General features: G+C 36.1%; 1 protein-coding gene across 1 annotated transcript in view; it reads left to right on the top strand.

Moving 5' to 3' along the window:
- The first annotated feature begins 279 nt into the window (after positions 1-279).
- LOC107748512 (zymogen granule membrane protein 16-like) overlaps positions 280-9,039 on the top strand; it is a 48,937-nt gene continuing 40,177 nt past the window's right edge. Inside the window, exon 1 of the mRNA XM_016563325.1 lies at positions 280-318. The gene's annotated coding sequence lies outside the window, so the exon portion shown is untranslated. The remainder of the gene's footprint in view (positions 319-9,039) is intronic.

Raw genomic sequence — 9,039 nt, 5'->3', positions numbered from 1 at the left:
GAAAAATTGAAATCGCATCATATGACCCCTTTAAACAGTAGAATAAAATTTGGCACACAATTCAGATATTTTGAATTAAGTTCTGATAGTTCATCTATAGTTCATAAAATTATCCTTTAAATCTGAAAGTTGGTAGCTGTGATATTTTGATGCCAATCATGCCATAGTTGTGAGCTCTAAAACATTCCATCTGAGGAGTGTAAGAAAGCAGAAGACATTGTTCAACCAATAACAAAAGTCTGATGAGCAGAAAAGTGTACGAGCAGATTTAGTCAACACACTAGTCTCTTCAACTATCAACCACATACCCGTCTACAGGTAATGGAAATACTACATCTTTATTTATATACATTTATATTTAGTCATTTAGCAGACACTTTTTTCCAAAGCGACTTACAAATGAGGACAAATATATCACATCTGTTTGTTGTTGTTGTTGATTTTGTAAATGCTATGATATTTTCCCCCTTGTTATAGATGAGCACTTGTGTATATGCATTTAGCATCATGTTAATCATTTAGTAATCATTTAGCAGTCTGTAAAATTTTACCTAATTAATTATAATTAATTGCAGTTTAGTCATTTTCATCATATAAATCATCGAAAGTGGTTTATTAATTGCCACTGATTTGAATGTTACATGATTTGCTCTGCATCTAAAAGTGTTTGTATCAGAAACATCATGAAATTCACAAATCCAGAATAACTCTAATCCAATATTACAATCAGATATTTCATTTATTATGATTTCCTTAGATTCCTTGAGTGTGCGGGACAGCAATTTATTCCAAAATGTTGCCGTTTTTCCTGATTCTCTCTGCAGTTTATGCCATGGGCATGGCAGCGCGTGAGTATTACCACATGTCTGTGATACAATTGTTCAGCTAAAAAAAGTAAGCAACTAAGTCAAAATAATTACAAATTAAATCAATTAATAGATAAAAATAGCAACTCAGGCATAATTTCAATAGTCAGTCAGAAGTCAAGGTCCAAGATAAACAGATACAATGTGAACAAAAGATCAAATTTAGCTCTGCCATTCGACAGTTTTAATAACTATTATTCCCTCTTTCAGCTTTACCTGATCTTTTCTCTTACTCACCTGCTGCTGGGGACGGCAGTGGGATTGAATTCCCACTGCCACAGTCGCATCACTGATATCAGAGTCTGGGAATACAATAACTACTGGGGCGGCTATATCTCTGGGTAAGTATCCTCAAGCACCTCAAATATTCAATTATGGCTTTGAAAAATCACGTTAGAAAAGTATATTTAAAAACCTTGTCAAGTAGAGATCAGAAGTTTGGGTTACAACAAATTTATTGTCATATATTAATACTACAAATTATTTCTCTCAGGGAAGCATTTGCGATTTAATTTATATAATATAATTTTAAATTGTACATGTCATTCTTTATGGCATATGCACTATTTTAACATTATTGACATTTTTGTTTAGGTTCCAGCTGAGGTACGAGAGTAACTGGACAGCAGATGTTGGTGTAAATAGTGGCAATCCGATGGAAATGATACTCTACGACAAAGAAGCAATTATTCAGATCTCTGGAAAGTACTACTCTGGTTACATCTATGAGCTTGTGTTTGTCACTAGTCAGGGGCGCTTATTTAAAGTGGGACAGTCTTACGGGGCCTCATTTAACTTCTATCCAACCCAGAAAGGAAATGAGCTGCGTTTTCTCAGTGGTCGACAGAATGGAAGTGGCATCACCTCTATTGGGGCTCATTGGGCCGCAATACGTATTGGGAAACCCTGAAATAATTTTTATCTTATATTTAATTTAATGTGAACTGACTAATCTATAGAGAAAAATGAACCTTGTATTTGAATTTCTTTGATAATTTGATTATACTGTTTTAACCTAACCATGTTCAGGAGGTGTTCTTATATCTATGGTAGTTTGTCTAATTCAGTAAATTGTTAATATAAAATGTGTATTAAATAAAAATGTGTGAATAAACAATATTTAAGATGTACATCCCTTAATGACATATGGAAAAATTATAAACAAACACAGATCATAAGAAGATAAATAATCAGAAGTCAAGTTGAACATGTTGACAGATACAATGAACAAAAACTAGTTCAGCCTGTTATGAGAAATGTCTGCTATTAGGAAATGTCATTTGTTTATCAAAAATAGCAAAGACATTTTAGACACTATCCCCTTCACATTAATATTTTGCATCACTGATGCCATTACCCTTACCTTACACTATATCATCGTATATTGAAAATATACAGAATAATATATTTTGTTAATGTATTAAAATATGTTGAATAATACGTAAGGAATTTAATAAAACGATTAGTTCCCAACAGCCTACTTCATACTAATTGGTCAGTTGCTGATTTTCTTTCTTTCTTTCTTTCTTTCTTTCTTTCTTTTACACCCTAGCAACCACTGTATTGGAGAATCTGCATTTATGAATGAAGTAATTGGCCAAAATCACAATATTATTAACCAAAAATTCAACACCACAATTCCAACAAAAGGACACATATTTTAATGTTTTAAAATCAAAGTCAGGTATTACATACTTTAAACTTAACCAAGCATAGAGGTCATCCCAGATGACTCTATGTCTGCTTAATTATTTCTGCAAATTAAAACTGTGTCTGAGGAACTCATTACATGGACAAATATTGTTATTAATTTTAGTGAAAAAGAGAGAATTCTTGTTCTAATTCGAACCACTTTATCTTGCCCATCTCTCTCTCTTTTTTTTTTTTTTTACTTTAGAAGGGAAAATCTGTGTATTTTACTAATGTTCTTAAAATCTTATTTTTACAACTCTCCTCTGTAAAATTAATACCAGAGATGATTAGATTACCTAATCTTGGTATCACAGGTAAATAACACAATGCACCTTTAATCAAATGAACCAAACCAGCAGGAACAGCTTTCAAAGGCACATGTAATTCCTGAGTACAAATAATATTGTATTTTTCACAAAACTTATCATAACAATTTCCATCCCCATTCATAATGTGTAAAATGGGCGAGACACCATACTGTCACATACACCTTACTGAATTATAGTAAAATTATAGTCTTGAATACTCAAGAGACTGGGTTGAACTAGCCAATGTAGCAAATTGTATCCTAATGAAAATGTAACAATTCAGAAAGGTTTTTGTGTGTTAGATTTAGAGAATAAAAATATGGTAACACATACTTAGACATTCTAGTAACTATAAGTAACTTTGCGACGACATGTCAAATGCCAGTCATTAGAGTGTTCGTAGACTGTCTTAATATCTGCTAACACTGCTTTATTTTGATGATCCCCAAGCACACATTCTACGGATTCTAAGTAACTATGGAAGTACATGTCAACTTATTCTAACCCAAAACCTATCCCTAATCCAGTCTGTAAGGTCCACCCACTTGGCCCAACAAAGGTATCCAATGGTGGCTGAAGGTTTTACTGAGTATTCGGTCTTAACAGTGTGCAAAGTAATTTAATTTAAAATAAATTCTAATCTGACTCCATTTTATTATGACCTCAAATTTAGATTGGAATGCAAATTGGTTGTTTGTCCATTTCTAATTCTTCTTCTTCTGACATTTGATTATTCTAGTTATTGTCTCAGCTTTATTCAAGTTGTTATATAATTAGAATAACTAGGGGGCTAGACAAACATACTGTTGGAGTATTAGACAGCATTGGGCAGCATATTTCATAGTGCTACCTCTGATTACTGTTTGAGCTTTAACTAAGTATTTACATAGGTGACTGTAGGGGGCTAAACAGAACCACTATTTAAAGAATGGCAAGCATGAGGCAGCCTAATAAATAGGAGTCATAATCTCTAACTAATGATCAGAGTGAAGAGTTTGTGACCATGAGGTCCACGTGAAACAGCCGACGCGAGACACTCTGAGCGAAATAGATTCCTGATGAACAAGCAAAATATAAAGTAAAGAGTTAACCAGAGGTTATGGCTAGTACCATGAAGTATTCTTGAACCATGCTTACTACCCCAATAGTATTATGTTTAGCCCCCCATAGTTAATGCAACTGCATAACAACTTAAATAACGTCAAGCAGTCAGAAATCTAGAATCTCCCATGATGTACCCCATGCCCCATCTAACCTGAGATCTAGTATGTATTTAACACTGGACGCAGTTTTGTAGAAACATATGCCTTCACTTAATCTACCTGAGAAAATAATTTCAATAAAATAAATATAACATAATATATAAAATGGGAATAAAATCAAAAATAACAATTTATTATCAGTCAGGTAAATATGTATTATGCAACTTGCATAGTCAAATTGCATAGTCAAAATCGTAAGTTTTGTTTGGGTTGGCTATTTCATGAGCCTAACTTGTACAAAAATTTAAAATTTGTAGGTAAAGTTTTACCATGAAGGTTGAACCCTAAACTTAATGGCATAAGCAGATCTTACAGAAGCTTACAAATTAGATCGTACAAAGTCATACTAATTTTCCAGTTTGTTGAATTGTAAAATACTTATATTTATATTTATACTTATATTTATACAGTAGAAATCAATGGAAAGTCCATGTGTGTGTTTGTGTATTTCAAGGCTTTGGGAGTCTGACTGGAGAACATTGGTTGGGACATGACCTGGTGTTCCAGTTGACCAAGCAGAGGTGGTACACTTTTAGACTGGAGCTGACAGACTGGGATGGCAAACTGGTCTTCTCTCAGTACAAGTTTTACCTTGGTTTTCTGTGCTACTCAATCAAACTCAGTCACACCCTCTGTCAGACATACAGAGACATCAGAACAAACAAACATTTGTACATTCAGGTTGGCTTTAGTGCTGTCTTTAGTCATAAAACTATTTTTGTCTCATGACAGCCAATTGTTCCAAGAAGGCATGTGCATTAGTGAACATAAAAGACATTCTTTAAGAGTGCAAATACTTTTTTTTTTTTTTACAGGAAGCTACGGGGCAAAATTTCCTGAATGCATCTAATGTCTCAATAATGCAGATTATGTAGGGGGCTGACAGAATGCAGCGGTAGCAAGGCTGAAGATGAAACGTGGTCCATAAGAGGAGGATTAAAAAAAGTCTATTAAATCTCCTGAGTCCAGTGTTAGTTCACCCTCAGTGGTGGTGCAGTGGACAGGGCTTTCCTCAGCTTCCTCGTTCTCCACTGTATTTTCCACCATAGCGTTCATTGCCGTCTCACGCACCTGGTCAGACGATTGAGGCTCTGGCTCTCGGGCAATCCTCAGCTCTATTGCTCCTCTCAGCGTTGGCTCTTCGATCGTGGCAGGCACTGGCTCTCCGTCTGCGGTGGGCTCTGGCAGCTCCGTGCAGTGGGGTGACACTTGGCTGGGCTGTGGGCCCGGCTGTGGTGTGGATCGGGGATAGACACTCTCCAGACACCTGATGACAGACTCCCTCCAGCAAAGTCCTCTTGGAGGTCTACTGGATGTTCATAGTTTGCCCCGATCCAATAGAGAGATTTTAATGTCTCGTCGTCCAATGATGAGCAGATGGTAGGATGACAAAAATGCAGCGTGTAGTCCTTAAAGCACCGGCCACTCCGGGCCAAAGCAGTTAATTGTGCTGTGAAATCCATCAGAAACGGGAGAACAAAAACACTGACAAAAAATAAATGGAGCTAAATCCCGCCGGTTTTTCTTATTGTAAGATCGGGTCTTCTGTCATGTAACGGTGTCGAATGAACATGCACGAAGATGATGATGAAATCAAACAGTCTTTAATTAATCCACATAAAGGTAATTTCCACTTACAGGCTGGCTGGTGACACACACATACCATAGACGAGACCCGACCAACACCGACTGAACAGACAGAACGTAAATAAACAGACTAATGAAGATACTAAACAAGTCACACCTGAAAATAATGACATGAGCAGACTCGAGGGAAAACTAGGTCAAGGAACACATGAGGGAAGAAAACAAACTAAAAGTTCATGAAAACGGAGACAAACAGAACTTAACTGTGGCACTTGCATTATTACAGGAAAAAGTATTGTGATTACAGTACTTAGCCGTTGCAATGGAGCAGCTCTAACGTGCTATTAACTTAAACATAAAGTACCATAGAGCAAAAAAAAAAAAAAAAGAATAGTGAAAGAAACAAAACCTTGTAGAAAACATTTTACTGGACATAATTAAGTGTGAAAATAACTGAAGGAAATATCTATTTGCAAAATGAACTGAGCCAACTAACATTATACATATTATTTTGGTTTCTGTACCCAGTATTTTTGAAAATTATAAATGCAATGAAAATACAGGGTGGGGGGGGAGGAGTGGATGAAAATGAACAAATGTGAGAAAGAGGTTTTCCCCGCATCGTCTCTCAGTGAGAACAATGTGGGCTATCCAAATAAAGTGTAACAGAAAAGATTAACAATGTAAATACCGTCAATACAATCCTCGTGAAATTCGTAAGATTTGTTTGGGTTGGCTATTTCATATGAGCCTAACTTGTACAGAAATGTACAATTTGTAGGTAAAGTGTCACCATGAAGGTTGAACCCTACACTTAATGGGCATAAGCAGATTTTACAAAAGCTTAAAAATGAGATTATACAAATTCATAAAAATGTTCCAGTTTGTTGAATTGTAAAATACTTATATTTATACTTATAAATACTTATTTTTATACAGTAGAAATCAATGGAAAGTCCATGTGTGTGTTTTTGTATTTCAAGGCTTTGGGAGTCTGACTGAAGATCATTGGTTGGGAAATGAGCTGGTGTTCCAGTTGACCAAGCAGAGGTGGTACACTTTTAGACTGGAGCTGAAAGACTGGGATTGCAAACTGGCCTTCTCTCAGTACAAGTTTTACCTTGGTAGTAGAAATAAAACTACAAGTAGAGAGTTAAGTAGATTTACTAAAATTTTAACTCATGACAAATTCTAATGCGTGCTAGAGAGCTCTCACTGTTTTTGCAGATACTATTGAAACCCAGCTTTTCTGTGCTACTCAGTCAAACTCAGTCACACCCTCTGTCAGACATGCAGAGACATCAGAACAAACATTTGTACATTCAGGTTGGCTTTAGTGCTGTCTTTAGTCATCAAAATATTTTCGTCTCATCACAGCCAATTGTTCCAAGAAGGCATGTGCATTAGTGAACATAAAAGACATTCTTTAAGAGTGTCCTTTCATGTCATTCTGTTGACTGTGCACCACTGAACTATTTTTGATTTCCCCATAAATGTTTTTTAAAAGAGATGGGCCCAATACTGTGCCCATCTGTAATGACACAGAAGCAGGAACTGCCAGACTATAGACTAAAATCTTGAATGTTGTCTTAAGCAGGGTTAGAACCTTGATCTCCTGGGCACAGAGCTGATGTTCTTCCTGAGTGAGCTAACTCAAGGTTGAGGATTTTGAGACCCAAGTGCAGAGGAATAACAAAATCTCAAGGAGACGTGAGGTATAAACTCCAAGTAGCTTTACTTGTAGAAGATCCAAAAACAAGGAACAAAGTACAAACAAAACCAGAAGCAAAGCTTCCAATAGTCACAAAAAGGAAAACAAAACAAGCACAATGGCTTACAATAGACTGATCACTGAGACGGCCAGCGATTCATTGAACGAGCCGTATACATCAACTTTGCAATGGATATTAATATCCAAAATATAGTGAAAACTAAAAAGGTCTGTAAGCAATCTCAGTCTGTTCTGTGTCTTATAGGTGGGGGGAAAAGTCAATCCGAAGAGCTCGTGATCGTGATTACTATCACTGGTTTACATGTGATGGTCATGCTGTGCATTTCTTTGACCATTTAATCTTGATTACTTTCCCCAAAATTGACAATCTCCTTGGAATTGTCAAGAAGTGTTCTTTTGTTTAAATAGGCAAACTTAAATAGGGCCCTACACAGGTGAGTATCATCAACAATGATTGCTAAGCACAACTGAGAGTTCTTGCCAATGGTTGCCCCCTGGCAACTGGGAACCAGAAACTGTGTTTCTGTGGGAATTCCACAGATTCCTATTTGTGCTTTAATTTTTCAGGTTGCAGTTTTTGTATTACTCAATTTTATGATGACGTTTCTTACTGTGAAGTGCTTTGGTCAGTTTTAAATGTGCTATATAAATAAAGTAAACAAACTTAAACTTAAACTTATTTATATTGAAAAGAGAAGTATCTTGTTTTGTGCTTACAAGTTAATGTAAAACAGTGATTCTGTCCAAATTCCCTTTAAAATCTTAAATGATTCCCTTTGAGCTAAATTGACCTGTTTCCCTTACATATATTGGTGGAGAATGCGGGCAGTTTAATCTAAATTGTGAGCATAAACCAAGTTATTTAATCTTTTCTATCGCTGCAGATGAAAGATTAGAATCTTCCGAGTCGAGACTGTGTGTGTGACGTAAGCAGCGCGCGACCGCTTTAATGAATGAACTGAATGAATGCAGAGAAGGCTGTAACTCGAGTCCGCCTCTCCATTGTTAAACTGCAGTAAGTGAACTTAAAGTTAACATCTGAGATCGTACAATAAGGTAGAAATTGAGCGTGTTCCTCATTTTTGTAATGCCTTGTTTATAGCTGAATTGATTTCATTGCATGTTCCAGTGCTTTTCAATAGCTATAACATTACTCCCTGCAGGGAATCTCAGTCACCGTTAGCTGAACGGAGATAAACTGCAATTATTAAAGGAATAAATCGGTGGATAAAAGAATAGTTTTGAGCGTGTTCCTCAATCTATTTATCAAAGCCTTATTATTCATAGTTTGATTTGCCAGTGCGTGTTCCATTGTCAAATCATGCCATGCTATTAGACTCCCTGGGTTAAACATTAGAGCAGTGTTTCCCAACCGGGGTGCCGTCTGTCGAGAGCAGGGGTGCCGTGTAAAAAATCATTTTTTAATATTTTTAAATTGCTAAAATTTTCAAAAAAGCATCTATTATATAATATCCATTTCTGATGTCGCCAATAATTATAGATGCACCGAAATTTCAGCTGCCGAAAATTAGTTCACCACTCAGGTTTCACGTTCACGTGGTGTGACGCTCTGCGTATTATCCCGCTCTATG

This window comes from Sinocyclocheilus rhinocerous, unplaced genomic scaffold (assembly GCF_001515625.1).
Source record: "Sinocyclocheilus rhinocerous isolate Xijiao unplaced genomic scaffold, SAMN03320098_v1.1 scaffold491, whole genome shotgun sequence".
Lineage (NCBI taxonomy): Eukaryota > Metazoa > Chordata > Actinopteri > Cypriniformes > Cyprinidae > Sinocyclocheilus > Sinocyclocheilus rhinocerous.
The sequence above is the reverse complement of the archived record's forward strand: the minus strand, read 5'-3'. Positions and strand labels throughout refer to the sequence as shown.